Source organism: Sus scrofa, chromosome 10 (genome assembly GCF_000003025.6).
Source record: "Sus scrofa isolate TJ Tabasco breed Duroc chromosome 10, Sscrofa11.1, whole genome shotgun sequence".
Lineage (NCBI taxonomy): Eukaryota > Metazoa > Chordata > Mammalia > Artiodactyla > Suidae > Sus > Sus scrofa.
Genome location: NC_010452.4, coordinates 1392996 through 1410004, shown reverse-complemented (window position 1 = coordinate 1410004; position 17009 = coordinate 1392996). Strand labels below are relative to the sequence as shown.

Below are 17009 nucleotides of genomic sequence, written 5' to 3'. Positions count from 1 at the left end.
AAAGTCCATCCTTAAATGGAAAGGAAAAATGTAGACAAATATTAATCTTCACATGTTTTGATTGAAATAATAAAGTTCTCTAGTAAAGTTTAAGAGCAAAAGTTTTGTATCCTGATGTCATATATACATATATATATACACATATTTGTCTTTTTAGGACCACACTCATGGCACATGGAGGGTCCCAGGCTAGGGGTCAAATTGGAGCTGTAGCCACTAGCCTATGCCACAGCCACAGCAACACCCACATCTGAGCTGTGTCTGCAAACTACACCACAGCTCGTGGCAATGCCGGATCCTTAACCCCCTGAGCGAGGCCAAGGATCGAACTTGCTTCCTCATGGATACAGGTCAGATTCATTTTCTCTGAGCCATGAAGGGAACTCCTCCTTGACATCATATTTTTATTGCCGTTGTTAACAGAGGCTCAGCCGCCCTAAAACAAAACATAGGGTCATCACCCTTTTGAAACAATATTAATTCATTTTGCTCCCTGTCCAACTCTGATTTCTCCAGGAGTTAAGAGGCTTCCTCTGAAATGTTCTTAAATACATCTCCCCTTTAGAAGCGTGGCATGCCTTTCCAACAGCATGAGAACCTGGGATCAAAGCCCACGCCTGTGCAAGAGTTTTCTTTCAACAAAGCTGAGAACGTTCTAATGATTGCCCTCATCTCGCAACGGCCCTGTGTGATTACCTTTGATCTCTTCATTATCCTCTTCTAATAAACTAAGCATATCCTGTTCAAAATGATAAGGTTGGATAAGGCAGGGAACCAGCCATTTTGAGCACTTGCAAAGTACAGATAGGATCCTAAAGGCTTTGCATATGTTACAGATTTGCCTTTAATTTCACTAAATCTTGCCAAGATAGAGAGAGGAGTGCTCTTGAACCGCTGAGAGAACCAAAGCGCAGCTTGCCTGAGTTTCCACAGGAATTAATTGGCAGAGCTGTAATGCTCCATATAAGTCCATGCAAGTGAAAGAAAAGCTGGAAAACAAACATGGACATTCAAGCTTTAATGCTGACTTCCCTTCTCGCTGGATTTCTTACCTTTTGCCTCTCCAGACTATGAGCCCTTCACGAGCACACCAGAGCATTTTTGTGAGTTGTTGTTGCTCTGTTTTCATGCAGCGACAACAACAACACTCAATAGAACAAAGAAGACGTGTTCGTTTATTTGAAATTGGTGCTCTCTGCATGTGTTGGAATGTAGAGCTTTACTGTCAGACTCTTGTGTGCTAATTCCCAGCTTTTCCCGTGCGTAAACTGACATCCACAAATGACTGTCCTTCCTCTTCAATGCTGTTCAGCCAGAAGCAGCAGAACCAGGATTTGAACTTATGCCCTCTAAGTCAGCTAAACGCCTGCTCCACTGTTTTCCGACAGCAAGTAGACGCCATAAAAGCAGGCGTTTTGAAACTGCATGTTGTTTCATAGTTTCTGCCTTCACTGGCTTTAATAGAGCACCTCTTCTATTTGGTGTCTGGACTGCCTTTTGCCAGAGATAAGCTCACCAACTCAAATCTCAGAGCACTCCAGAAAGAACCTGCTTCCACGGCAGGGTCTTGACCACCAAATTACCTTCGCTTTTCTTCTGACAAAATTCAAGTTTACTAAGTTTCATGGTGTTGCCCAAGGACCATGGCTAAATATAAGAGAAAGATTTATGCTCATAAAGTTATTTTTTCCTCTACTGTGTAAGCAAGCTCAAGGAAAACATCATGGAAGCCTAGAGAAGAAGAAAATGAAAATTTAAAATAAAGTATGGGTTTTCCTAATAATCTTCCTTACTTCTATTTTTATATATATTATACATAGAGTTTATACATAAATGTAAATTCTACACATATATTTAAATAAAATATATATAAAACATATATATATATATATATATATATATATATATATATACATGTCCCCCTTTCTTGCATTTATGTTATCATACATCTTTATGAACAAAACCTAACACTTATGGATTGATTGATTGATTTTCGGCCATGCCTGAAGCGTGCACAAATTCCCAGGCCAGGGATCAAACCCGCGCCACAGCAGTAACACCACCAGATCCTTAACTGCTAGGCCACCAGGGAACTTCCCAAAACCTAGCACTTTATAATTGTGCATTCAGCTTTTAGGTGGAGAGAGCTGAAGAAATGGATGTAAGTTCAGGCTCTCTGGTTCCAACCACAACAACCAACATAGTCTGCAAAGGTTTTTAATATTCATCTTTCTTCTATGTATTTACCAACTCAGAATGCTCCTTCGAATAATGCTTTCGGACCATAATACTGAAAAATTTGAGAGGGACACCTATTAAGCCATTCAGTCTCTGCTGTACATAAATTACACACAGACTCAGCCATGGAATTACCAACAATGATGGGAAAGCTTTAGTCAGCAAAGACAAAGGTCCTTATGGGTGACCCTAGCTGGGGAGGACAGCCTGAAACTCCATTCCTTAAGCCTCTCAACTACAGGTGAAAAATAATTTACATTCGATTTTGAAAAGCAAACGAATGAAAAAGAGATGTGATTTTTGGCGAAGCCTCAATCCCATAGTAATTTTCTTCCCATCACTTATTTTCTTCCACTTATACTGAGATATAATGATCTACAGCACTGTCTAAGGTTAAGGTGCACAGCATAATGATTTGACTCACCTGCGTCATGAAATGATTATTGCGAAAAGTCTAGTAAACATCCATCACTGCGTACAGTTGCAAAATGAAAGAAAAGATGTAAAAACCCTTCCTTGTGTTGAGGATCCAAGATTCACTCTCTTAGCAACATCCATGGTACATCACATCCCCAGTACTTATCTATCTTAAAACCGGAACTTTGCACCCTGTCACCACCTTCCTCCAATTCCCCTCCCCCCAACCCTCTCTCTGGGGACCACAAAGCTGATCTTTTATTCTATGAATATTTGTTTCTGATGTAAAATCGACCTGCAATACCGTGTTAGTTCCCGGTACACAACACAGTGATCCGATATTTCTATACATTCAAAATGGTCACCATGATATCTAGTTACTACGCCACCGAAGATATTACGTAATAATTACCTACATTCCCTACACTGTATATCTAATACCTACCACTGATTAATTTTGTAACTACAAGTCTGTACCTCTTCATCTCCCTCGCCCTTTCCTCTCCTCCCCGCTGGCAACCACCTGTTTGTTCCCTGCATCCATGACTGCTTCTGCTTTGTTATGTGTGTCCATTTGATTTCTAGATTCCAGATATAGGTGATGTCATATGGTATGTGTCTTTCTGTGTCTGACTTATTTCACTTATTTCCTCCCATTATTTTAAAAGTAGAACTTAAGAAAATGATACATTAAAAAAACGAAACTGATGGATGAACTGACCCTAAGTGGTGTGCGTGATACTGAGTAAATGTCAGGCTAAGGCAACATGAGCATAAGAAAAAGGACTCAGAACCTCGCTCTAACACATTTTCCTTGGATGGAACTAGAGACTCTCATACTGAGTGAAGGAAGTCAGAAAGAGAAAGACAAGTACCATACGACATCACTGATATCTGGAACCTAATATAAGGCACACACGAACCTTTTCACACAAAAGAAAATCATGGACATGGAGAACAGACGTGTGGGATGTTTTGGGAATTTGGGGATAATAGATGCAAACGATTGCCTTTGGGATGATAAGCAGAGAGATCCTATTGTATAGCACTGGGAACTCTATCTAGTCATTGAGCATGATAATATGAGAAAAAGGAATGTATACATGTATGTGTAACTGGGTCACCATGCTGCACAGTAGAAAAGGGACAGAACACTGGAAACCAGCTATAATGGAAAACATAAAAATCATTATAAAAATTTTAAAAGTGTTTTTCTTATAGGAAAGACTTTTTTTTTTTTTTTTGGGCTGTTGAGGGCCACACCCCGCAGCATACAGAAGCTCCCAGGCTATGGATCAAATCCGAGCTGCAGCCGACCTACACCACAGCCACACCAACGTGGGATCCAAGCTGAGTCCTACCTACACCACGGCTCATGGCAGTGGCAGATCCTTAACCCCTCGAGTGAAGCCAGGGATCAAACCCACGTTCTCATGGATACTAGTCAGGTTTGTTACCACTAAGCCACAACAGGAACTCCCATTATTATTTTATGCATCCATTACACAAAATATAAGCAATCTCGAAGGGCTTGTGGAATGAATACCTCCGTCTGAAATACCTGAAAAGAAAGGAAGGGAGTGACGTCTTTCCCAGAATCCTTAAGCGAACGTTCCTCTCCAGTGAGTCAGCCCATGTCAGTTGTTTCATCACAAACTTGGAGTATCCACAGGAAATTCAATGCAAACTGTTATTGCCAGGAAGTGTTAAATAAATCAGCACAATAAGTCCCAATTTGAATATGTCTGGTTGTATATGTCTCAGGCACAAAACAGCCATAAATCACAGGCATTATGTTGTTTAATGACCCTTTTATTTAAAAAAATAAAAAACACCTACACCATGACTTTCTCAACACTGAAAGCCAGCAAAACCAAAAAAACCCAACTTCGTTTCTTCCGACAGTCTTTACTATGTCAGTAAAAATAAAGCAAGATAAAACAAACAAGAAAAGCTGTGTTCTGTTGTGTTTCTCTTTTGATGGTATCTTCAGGTAATTTCAGAACTACCTTGTGTGCCTTAAGTGACTGCACCTGGAGCAGGAGCTCCATTTCCTTGTTTCACTTCTCCCTTTTTATCACCGGAGTCTGGTCCTTTCATCTACACTTTATGGTAAAATGAAAATGACTCAAATGAGAAAAGCCATGTATAGACCTTGTGAAGCATCTCAAAAAACCCTTCATCTGGAATAAAGAGTCTTTATGGAGTGATAGACAATACATTGGAATTACTCTGCTTATAATTATGACACATCATCAAGTTCCATTTTCCAGTATTTGCTGGGGCACAGCGTGTGGACAGAAAAGCAGAGGAATCAGGAACAATTACCTCACCAAGTGCACATTGCTCTGTAAACCACCCAGCTCTCTCTGGAAGCTTCCATCATGATCCCTTTTAGTCATTTCCCTCCCAAAGGCATTGTTTTTCTACCTCTATTAATTATCAATGACTAGTATTAACTGCTCTTGAACTAATTCATGGAAATGGGATAAACTGTCCCCTTGTTGTGACCAGTTTCTTTCACTCAACATGGCTGTGGGCTGCATCCACGTTGCTGCAGGTAGTGATAGTTCATTCTTTTTCACTGCTGTAGAATGTTCCTTGCATGCAAATTCCACCATTAACTTTCTTTTATAAGCAGGCATGTGGGTTATTTCTAGTGTGGGGTTTTTACGTTACTAATGACACTCTAATGCATATCTTTTTATTTATTTATTTAGTTTTTTTTAGGGCCGCACCTACAGCATATGTAAGTTCCCAGGCTAGGGGTCGAATCAAGAACTGCAGCTGCCAGCCTACGCCAGAGCCACAGCCGCATCAGATCCAAGCCGTATCTGTGAACTACACTGCAGCTCATGGCAACTCCGGATCCTTAACCCACTGAGCAAGGCCAAGGATTGAACCTGCATCCTCATGGATACTAGTTCAGTTTGTTATCACTGAGCCACCACGGGAACTCCTGATGTGTATCTCTGAAGCCTGTGCCACTCTCTAGGAATTAGCAGGTCATGTTTGTGGCACATGGTCAGCTTTCAATGATAACTTCCAAACAATATTCTGAAATACCTGTAACAACCTACACTCCCATCAGAGCTGTGTGAGGGACCCCACTGCTCTACAGCCTTGCCTTAAATTGGTATCACAATCTCTTTTTAAAATTTTAGGCATTGTGTTGGGTATTTAATAATTTATTTCTCTGATGACTTAAATTAGTGGGGCATCTTTTCATTAGTTTATTAGCTGTTAAAATAGTCTCTGTTAGGAAGTGTGCTAGCTTAACCATTTTGCCTGTTTTGTTGTTGTTGTTGTTTTTCTGCCTTTTTTTTTTTTTTTTTTTTTTTTTTTTGACCCTGCCTACAGCATGTGAGTTCCTGGACCAGGGATTGAACCAGAGCCATAGCAGCAACCCAGGCCGCTGCAGTGACAATGCCAGATCCTTAACCCACTGTGCCATAAGAGAACTCCTCGCCTGCTTTTTGTTTGCTTGTTTTTTAGTCATACTGCATCTCTTTTTCTTGATTTATTTATGAATTGTTTATATATTCTGCACTCACGTCTTTGGTCAGATTAAACATTTTGCCCATACTGTCTCCTGCTCTGCTGCTATATTTTCTTTTACTCAAAGAGTATTTAAAACTATACTCGACATTTTGTAAGAACCTGTAAAAGAAACAATCTGAAAACAATATGTATGTATCACTGAATCACTCTGCTATGCACCTGAAACTAACACAACATATTAACTTTATACTTCAATTAAACACACGCATACAACCATCTTATCCACAGAAAAGGAAAGCAAAACTCTTCCGTACAGGCTGTCTGATAACCAAAATCATGTTAAACCTGCATAGAGTAGGAGCTCAATAAATATGTGTTGCATTAATTAATAAATGATGGCCTACATTTCAATTCTGTCCAATAAAATCCTTATCAAAATATCACTTCAATATCCAAGTCAATGTAGTAATGGCAGTTTTCCAGGGGAAAAAAACATGAATAAGAAAAATTTTGAAATATCTCGAAGGTCTGTTCATGTCTCACGGGCCAAAGAAGAGAAGCATGGCTGACTCTTCGTGACTATTCTGAAGGACTGTACTAATTTTACGAAATTCTTAATCCAGCTAAACCTGCCATACAGCATTTTATTCTAACAGTACATCTAACTCCAAATGACATATTAAAGGAAAGAAACACAGAGAGGATAAAAAGCATGAAAGAGCCAAAAAGGAAATAGACAAACAAATGCATCGCTGGAAGACTTGAAAATGAGACCATTTCATGTGAATGGGACATTCACAATCACGTTCAACAGACAAAACGTGTTGGCTGCTCAACCACCATAAACCACTTTCAGGAGTTCCTGTTGTGGCTCAGCGGGTTAGGAACCTGACTAGTATCCACGAGGGGGCGGGTTCAATCCTTAGCCACCCTCCATGGGTTAAGGCTCCGGCATTTCCACTAAGCTGCAGTGTAGGTCTCAGATGTGGCTCAGATCTGGTGTTGCAGTGGCTGTGGTGTAGGCCAGCAGCTGCAGCTCCAATTCGACTCCTAGCCCAAGAACTTCCATATGCTGCAGGTATGGCCCTAAAAAGAAAAAAAGAAAAAAACAAAAAACAAAACCTTACTTATTAAAAAAAAAAAAGAAAGAAAAAGAAAAAAAAAAAAGCTTTGTCAACTGCCTTGGATACTGTTCCTGGTTTTGTTTTAAATAAGTTGCATGGAACCCCAGTAAAAAGCTCCATGGTGGACATGGATGCGAATAAAACCCTGGACCTGTGAACAGCTGCTCTTGTACTGGGAAAACGGTTTGGTTGGAGGAATACACGTAAATCTATATAAACAAAGTGAGCATTTTATAACGCATCTTAATTTTGTGAATACTTCCTATAGCTCGTACATATTTCAACAGTTGCAATCAATTAGGGAATCTATTACACTTTCTATTGTCAGTCCTATCATGTCATAAATATATATTACTTCTCAAGGTGAAATAATAAAAAGGACCATTTAAAGAATGAAACATTCCCTTAAAGTCAAGTCTTTTAACAGTGGCATAAAATAAGCACATCTGCAATCATTTCAGTAAAATGGTCAACCACTGACATCTATTGGCAAAAATAAGCAGACAAGTCTTGGTTAACTTATAAACTGGACAGAATTTTTCTTCAACGCTTTAGTTCGCATGTTATAAGTTTACTTAGAAATTAATGTTTAGCTATAGTTTTGGTTAAGTTATGTAAGGTCATGACGCTTTAAATATACAGCTCCAGGAGTTCCTGTCATGGCTCAGTGGAAATGAAACTGATAGCATCCATGAGACACAGGTTTGATCCCTGGCCTCGCTCAGTGGGTTAAGGATCCAGCGTTGCCATGAGCGGTGGTGTAGGTTGCAGACATGGCTGGGATCTGGGCATTGCCATGGCTGTGGTGTAAGCTGGGGGCTATCACTCTTATTAGACCCCTAGCCTGGGAACTTCCATATGCCACAGGTGCAGCCCTAATATTTAAAAAAAAAAAAGATAAATACACAGCCCACATACTAAAGTTGTGTTAGAAGTGGCCTAAATAATTGTTTTTTTCCCCTCATAAGATCACAAATCATAAAGAATGCCAATTTTGTTTTTATAAAAAAGATGAAATGTGTGGTTTGAGAACAAGTTTCATGTTTGGCAAACTCAATTTTCTCATTTGCCAAAGGATTAGTTTAAGCTCATCAAATACACGGTATTCTTAACTTTTATAAAAAGAGAAGAAGATACATCTCCTTAAATCATCAAGCAAGTCTGATCATAGCTCCATTTCCCCTATGAATTTCTGGGCTTCTCATCATCTGTGTTCCGTGTTTGCTCTCATCTCCCTCTCCCACCAAATCCCCCTTCCTGGACCATCATCCAGTGACCTCTCCCAGCATTTGTAACTTCAAGACGATGATGTCTTCTCAGGTACCATCACACCAGCAAGCCTCTGGGTGTAACCTTCATTTACACATTAAACACCTACTGTCCACAATTTCAGCTGGTGTGATTCCAAAGTAGATGAGATGGACACATGTGCCAGGTTACCGGAGTTTTCCATTCAAGTAATCAGAGAAAAAAGCAAAATTAGTAGCATAGGATTCCGGACAGGATAAGGGCTATTGATGGGGGTATAACAATTAGGGAGAAGACAGGTTGCTGTATGTTAGACAGATAAATGTAGCGGCGAGTAAGGCCTCACTGGACACTTGAACAAATGAGGGGAGGTCATAAGTCACCAAAGGCTAGAGAAGGACTGTCCAGAACGAAGGCAACACTGCTGAGGAAGAAGGAGGCTTGGAGAAATAGAAAAAGTGGCAACGAGACCAATGTTGCTGCGGGGAGTGAGCCAAAGATCACATAACAGGAGACAACGTCAGAGAGGAGACAGGGCCAAATTCGGTGATGAGCTGCAGCTCGCTCCAGTGCACTGGCTGTACCACTCAGGGGCGTGAGAAGCCATGGACAGGCGAAGTGGAGAAGCCTGTGATCTCACTTATTGGCAGATATTTTAGCGAATATTTTATATAAAAAGGAAAGAAACAGGGGAGACTAATGTGACTCCATCTGACAAACTTTTCCCTGCAATGAGCTTCATGCAGAGAACGTAGTGAGAGATGACATATTTCAGAAATATGTGTGTTTTAGGGTTAACGTTATAAAGAACTCTAAGTCAGAGAAAGAGCATATGAAATATAAAAAAGTAAAAATTCTTTTTTTCAGTAAAAAAAAAAAATACCATGTCCTTTAAGAAGCCTAGTTTCAGCTGTTTATACGAACATTCTATCAGTAAAACTAGGGAATGAATTGAATTCACTATCTGCTACAACAAACCAAAAAACTCCTTGTTTTAGTCATAGACGTTTTTCAGTAAAATTTCACCACACGTCAGAGTATTCCCCCAGTTTGATCACTTCTCACTACCTCCGTTGTTGTCACCTCTTTTTAAGCCACCATCATTTGTCACCTGAATTATTTCAGGAGATTTTTAGTAGCCTGCATACTCCTGCTGAGGCTTTTCATTCTCTGTTTAATAGCGATCGGGATCCTATTAAAGAGCTTTGACTTTGTCCCCTCTGTGTCTTCCCACCTTCCCAGAGAAATGGCAGAAAAAAATTAGGAGTTCCCATTGTCATCCTGCTGTTATGAAACCAACTAGTATCCATGAGGATGCGGGTTCCATCCCTGGCCTCGCTCCGTGGGTTAAGGATCCAGCATTGCCATGAGCTGTGGTGTGGGTCACAGACATGGCTCAGATCCTGTGTTGCTGTGGCTGTTATAGGCCGGCAGCTGCAACTCCGATTCAGCTCCTAGCCTGGGGACTTCGATATGCCGCAGGTGCAGCTCTAAAAAGAAAAAACAGAAAAGGATCCCCCAAGTTGCCAGATGGAGAATAGACCACAGGGGTGAAGGACGCAGAGATAACAGCCATCATTCAGGGAAGAGTTATCGCTTAATTCGTGTGGGGTTATGAAGGTGAATGAGTAAAAATCGGGGGGGGGGATATGTCTTCAAAGTCCAATTAAAAGGCTTTGGTAACTAAATGTAAGAGTGTGAAAGAAAAAAAAAAGAGTCAAAGGAAAAGTCTATAAACAAAGTCAAAAGGACTTCGTCTGCAATTCCCAGAAAAAAAGACTTCTCATGAATAGCTAGAGATTATTCTTGCCTTATTTGCACTTAAATCTGTGCTAGATGGGTATACTAAAACTATCTGATAACATTCAGAAATTCAAGAACATTATGCTATCACTTATATCTGGTACCTAATATACAGCACAAAGGAACCTTTCCACAGAAAAGAAAATCAGGACTTGGAGAATAGACTTGTGGTTGCCAAGGGGGAGGGGGAGGGAGTGGGGTAGATGGTGAGCTTGGGGTTAATGAATGCAAACTATTGCTTTTGGAATGAATTAGCAATGAGGTCCTGCTGTGTAGCACTGAGAACCCTGTCTAGTTACTTACGACAGAGCATGCTAATGGGAGGAAAAAAAGTATGTATACATGTATGTGTAACTGGGTTCCCATACTGTATGGTGGGAAAAAAAAATTATTTGGGGAAATAACAATAAAAAAAGAAAAAAATCAAGAACATCGAATTACTCTTTCATAAGATTTACAGCAATTGCAAATGAAAAAATTCTAGTATTTTCTTTCCAAGTGTATATCAGACACAAAATATGTGATTTCACTTTATGGTAATATTACAGTATTAATTTTCTGTGAGCATTTCTAAATCTGTTTTCCAAAGAAATACCCCTTCCTCAAGTCATAAGACATTGGCCATCAGAACCCCAGGTACATTCAACTATAAAATTCCAATTAATAATACATTCCAGTAAAAACATACTAGGGTTGCCTAATTAAAGCAACAATATTCTACCCAGATTTAGGCATGAAAGGAGTGGACACGTTTCCTGGGAACTCGCTGCAATTCAGTAGTGTTTGTAATTGGGACACTTGATTTGTTTCAAAGGCACTGTGTGGGCCAAGTTACCTGAGAACCACCTCTACACCAATTACAACATCCGGATATGCGGTCGGCAGCTCAACGTGAACCTCTGGGTGGGTTCCCATTTCCGGTATTTCCTCCAACGCACTCGGGATACCTAAAAGTAGCCAAAATCCTCACGCCAGCTTTTCCTCCCGGCACCACCACATGAAGACTTTTATAGGGAAGTTCTTAAAATTTTTTTTTCATCCTTCAGTATATCCCTGAAGTTTTCGGCCAAAAATAATTATTAAAATACTGTTTCTGCTGTACTTTTTCTTTTCAAACATTGCTTCCCTCAACATTTGTCCCAAGTTCACTCTGCTCTTTTGATCACAGAATTCATTTTAACTTCATGCACTTCAAGTATTCACTTCTGAGTGCAGTTATCTTGGTGATTAAAAATCCTTTAAAATACAATCATTCTTGCACAGCAAAACTCGAAATGAAGATACTTCTGTTTAAAGTGTGCTTTGTTGTGCATGAGTGTGTATGCGTGTGAGTGTGTTCTTAGAAGGCTTTAAAATGTTCTCCTTTTCTTGAATCTAACCTTCCATTTTCCATACCCTTTGCTTCTCACTGGATTGTGAATGTGCCCTTTCGTAAGTCTGAAAATCTTTCAACCTTCACCCATTCATTCTGAGAATCAGCAATATGTTATGTTTTTATAGAACCTTTCTTCCAGGGAACAGAGAGTGTTTCATATATATTACCACATTCATCCTTTAAATTTCTCTCGCAACACCCATAGCCCTGGCTAAACTATGCCTCAGTTGAAATCTCAATCTGTATCTTTAGTTCTTTCTTTCTTGACTGCCTTTCCCATAAACTCCGTAAATCACAGTGCAGAATCCTGCGTCTGTAGAAAATAAGCATAATTCCATCACTCAAGTGACTTTTCTTTCTATCCTTGTTCTCAGGATTCACTATCTTTATTTCAAAACTTTACCACTGTGGACCTGGCAGGCCTTCAGTTACTCAAGTCTTGCTACTTCCTCCTGGAACTTCTCCCTCATGAGTGAAATAATTTTAAACGGAGCAGAACCCTGCAGGACTCCCCTCCAAATACAAAACTGAGCAGTTAATGATGAGGGCAACACAGTCGCAGACTCACTGTCTGATGCCCATTCCTGAGTTGGTTTATAGGTACTAGAACTGCCACCAGAGGATGAAAAAAGATACCTGCGTGATGACCAGACTGCAGCCATGACAGAAACTGCTCTATCTTGAGTAGCACTAAGACTATAGCCTGCACAGTTCCAAAAACTGGCCTCAAGAGAATGGGATTCACATGATGGCTCATAATAATCAATATGGGGAGTTCCCATCATGGCTCAGTGGTCAACAAATCCAACTAAGAACCATGAGGTGGCAGGTTCGATCCTTGGCCTTGCTCAGTGGGTTAAGGATCCAGCGTTGCTGTGAGCTGTGGTGTAGGTTGCAGACAAGGCTCGGATCCCGCGTTGCTATGGCTTTGGCGTAGGCCGGCGGCTACAGCTCCGATTCGACCCCTAGCCTGGGAACCTCCATATGCCACGGGAGCGGCCCTAGAAAAGGCAAAAAAAGACAAAACAAAACAAAACAACATAATTATCAATAATCAATATCAGGCATCAAAATAACTGTAGCTTGCTCCGCCCATATATGTAAGCAGGCAACTAAAACTGTCAGCAAACATGCAAGAGACCCACGTTGGCATCTTCCACTCTGAGCACACGGTGCCCTGTGTCGGGATGAGGAGGCTGCACAAGACAGATGATTGGCCTAATGCCATAGAAATGGTGTGATGTTTGCCAGTGGGGAAGGGAAGGCAGCTCTCTGTCCCTTTGCTGTTCCCCTTAAAGAACCTGATTACAGGAATGAGATCACCAGGCGATTTCGCACACCATGAATGCACGCCGTGCCTTGTCTAACCTGTTGATTCTTTTCCTAGCTATCAAGAAGAAGGAAGATTTAAGCAGTTAAAAAATGACTAGCTCTCTCCACCCAACAATCCTGCAGGCAGACCACACAGGCAAAAGAATACCTGAAGCATCAGCCCGTCTGCACGCCACTGAGAAGGATGCAGAACCCAACCTCCTGCTTCCACGAGGCACCGAGATTCTCCCCAGCCCATTTTAGCCTGTAGAAGCTGTCATGGCTGAGCAGAATCCTTGGAATGGATCTCTGGACACGAGTCCACCTTTTCCCCAGACTGCTGGTTCTTCTGATTAAAAAGCACCTTTCCTTCCTACTCACACTTGACTCCCAAATTAGTGGCTTATGAGCAGCAGGAGGCCAAACCTGGGTTTGGTTACAATTTGACTGGATAACCTGCTTTTTTTTCAACCATGTCACTGATCTTTGCTCTAAGTCAGAGTTGTGCTCCTTTTTAATTTATTTTTTCTACTCATAATTAAAAATCACATTCTAGGAGTTCCTGCTGTGGCACAATGGGATTGGCAGCATCTTGGGCGTGCTGGGATGCAGGTTCGATCCCCGGCCTGGCACGGTGGCTTAAGGTTCTGGCACGCCACAGCTGCAGCGTAGGTCACAACTGTGGCTCAGATCCAATCCCTGGCCCTGGAACTCCACCTGCTATGGGGCAGCCCAAAAAAAAAAAAATTAAAATAAAAAAATAAATAAAAATCACATTCTAAGTTTTACATGATTTTATGTTATATAAAAATGTGTATCCCTGGTACTAATACAGAGGATCTGTTAATTTTTACCATGAAGAAGTCACTTTGATAAATGTTCTAGTCAATTGCCTCATTTAATCCTGACTATAGGCATAGAAGCTCAGGCCTATTTTATAGACATCAGAGATGGAAACACCCAAGATTTTCAAAGGTTAAATAACTTTCTCAAGGATGAGCAGAGTAAGTAGTTGAACATGGACTCAGACTGAAGGAGCCAAAACATATCACTATTTGTCACCCTACATTATCTCTGCACAATTATCTAAGATGGGCTTTTTTAAAGCAGTATTACTTTTCCTCAGAACTCATCAATTATCTGTGAAACACTGTATTTCACAGCTCAGTTCTGGGCTCAGACTAGTTCAGAAAATCAGTCTAAAATCTGACCATTTACTTAGAGAAGCTTAGCAGACTATTCAAGAGTAAAAGTTTTGCAGGCTTAAAATAAGCTATTATCTTTCATCAGTCTTTAAAAAATAATTACCTTCAATATGTATTTTAAAATAAAATAAAACCATGAGAAAGAACATTAAAGGAAGAGATATACTGTAAAGAATACATTTCTGATTTCTGTGTCCTAAGCTGTCCAGTTCTTTGCTTTGTTTTGCTTAATGAAATGCCTACTTATCTCCGTTGAAGCTATTCTGATCCAGATGGCCTACTTTATATAGCATTGACTTTTCCCTTTGACTTCTTAATTCTAAGGGCTTGCTCAGCATTTCTTTGCGAACTGGTTTCTTCTCACAAACCTCATTTCTCTTCGATCACTTCAGGTAGGACCCGAGAGACAAGGGCTCAGTCCCAGACACTGAGACAAAAGCAAAATTTAACAATCTAGTTTTAAGGATTGTCTGGGTAAACTGAACGACAGTGCTAAATGTTTGCCTTTACAGACTTATCGCATTTCACAAAGGACACTCATAAGTATAGTTAACAAAGCAAAATGCCAAGCAAATTACCAAATAAAGGAATATGAAGGTATTTCCTCCATAATGTAATACTGAAATAACACTACTAAATTTGAGGGCACGGAAGGGAGGGAAGAAGAGTTAATTATTTGAACTAAAACCCCAAAAGTTCAAGTGTAAAAATGTGACAAACTAATCTACTCAGCTTTTTCTATAATGTGGGTATTGCAGCACAAGAGATAATCCATATTCCATAAGTTAATCTTCAGTGCTTTAAGTCTTTAAGTAGGACGAGGAGCATGAACAATGATGCAGTAGGAGTTCCCACTGTGGTGCAGTGGGTTAAGGGTCTGGTGTTGGTGTAGGTAACAGCTGCGGCTCGGATTCGATCCCTCGCCCAGGAACTTCCACAGGCTGTGGGTGTGGCCCAAAGCATGTTATTAATGAAAAAAAATTTAAAAAGAATTAAAAAGAAAAGAAAAACTACCCAACAGCCACAACACTGCAGCAGCTGCTATTTCACAAGTACAAGAAAGAGTCAAAGATCTGGGCAGACACACTGGTTATTTCTTCCTTTTCCGCCACTTCGAGAATGTCTCCTCTGGTTTCGACTGATTCCTTTAAAAACTACAATGGCAGTTCCCCTTTGAGTCTCTTTAACCCAAGATTGTGTTTATGGATTCAAAATTATTTCCTGATTAGCTGAAATCATAAAAATAGGTATGCAGCTTTTAAGCATTTTATACGTCCTTCAGATAAGCTTTGCGTCATTGAAACTAAAGGATACCAGCCACGCAGATGTAAAAGGAAAATTTCCTAGGCAAACATTTATACCATATAAAAGCCATGCAAATGCTGGCTTTCAGAGGGAAAAAAAAAAAAAAAAAAAAAAGGCTTGTTCTTTTTTTTCTCAAATGAAGGCCTTTCCTCAGAGCACAGTTGCAAAGTTGAGATTTACATATTTTTTGACTGAAAAAATAATTTTCATATCACAAGGTAAGTGACTTCACAGTGTGAAGAGTTCAGGACACTGGCGCCGCAGGTAACAGGCCATTAAAGAAAGAGGCCTCAGGGAGTCAAGTTCACGGTTGAACTTGATTATTTCTGTTTAGTGGAAACGCCACCCAAGTCCTTCAAGTTAAAGATAAAATCTAAACATCCTGAGTATGGAATGGATTCAGTGGTGTTTAGATATTAAACTTGACCTCAAAAGTAATGCAGTTAGATGAAGACTGTGGAGGGAAAAAAAAAATAGGTGATAGGGACCATGTCAATATAGAAAAGTTTCCGCCTGGAAAAATATTCAGCGGCAGCAGCACAGATTCTTCCATCCATCCTGTCAACGAAGAAGACATCAAGAGAGCAAGAAGGAAAACGGTTTCCCCTGCACGGCGTTTGTGTGAGTATAGAGATTTAACGTTTGTGATATAAAGGAACTTGCGACAGAGATTAAAATGATGACATTTAACGATAAAATACTAAATATTAGATCCTATTCATCAAACTCAGCAAGTTTAGAATCATAAGATGCAAAACTCTTACTAGCTATTCATTTGGTAATGTTGGCAAAAAATAATATATTGTCACAGACTGTCAGAGAACTGACATTCTGCCAAGTAGTCTTTGATTCAAATTTGTAAAAGAGTGTGATGAGCAAAGGAGATCAGACTACAAGGAGGAAAAAAGAGACAAGACACAAAGACACAGGGGCATAGAACCCAAAGAATTTGGGAACTAGAAGAATGGGTAAAAACTATCTCATTCTTTTCCTCTATCTTTTTGGAAAAGCAACTAGAACAAGTAGCAATAGGACCTTTACTCAAGGGCACAATCAGTAGGTGGCTGATTACCATACTTCAAGTAATATACTATAGAAATAAAGAAAACGTGATGCCCTATCCAGCAAACAAAAGCATATTAAATGTAAAATTACTCCTCCTATATATGTATTTCTATATAGTTAATAACTTGGGCAGAACTCAAAAGGGTAAAAGCACTACTTTTACAATCTTTAAAGTTTTGAAGATCTATTTAGAGTTTTCACGCTTCAGCTTTTTCAAAAATCATTTTGAAAAACACATCCTCATACCATCCCAAATAAAAGCGTAGGTCCGGAGTTCCCGTCGTGCCGCAGTGGTTAACGAATCCGACTAGGAACCATGAGGTTGCGGGTTCGGTCCCTGCCCTTGCTCAGTGGGTCAAGGTTCTGGCGTTGCCGTGAGCTGTGGTGTAGGTCGCAGACGCGGCTCAGATCCTGCGT

The 17009-nt window shown here is 40.2% G+C and overlaps 1 protein-coding gene and 1 long non-coding RNA gene across 3 annotated transcripts in view; one reads left to right on the top strand and one right to left on the bottom strand.

Moving 5' to 3' along the window:
• Nucleotides 1-17009, bottom strand: part of LOC102166310 — a 381125-nt gene that overhangs the window by 143353 nt on the left and 220763 nt on the right. The gene's annotated exons all lie outside the window — the stretch shown is intronic.
• Nucleotides 13814-17009, top strand: part of RGS21 (regulator of G protein signaling 21) — a 54371-nt gene continuing 51175 nt past the window's right edge. Inside the window, exon 1 of the mRNA XM_021064096.1 lies at nt 13814-16148. The gene's annotated coding sequence lies outside the window, so the exon portion shown is untranslated. The remainder of the gene's footprint in view (nt 16149-17009) is intronic.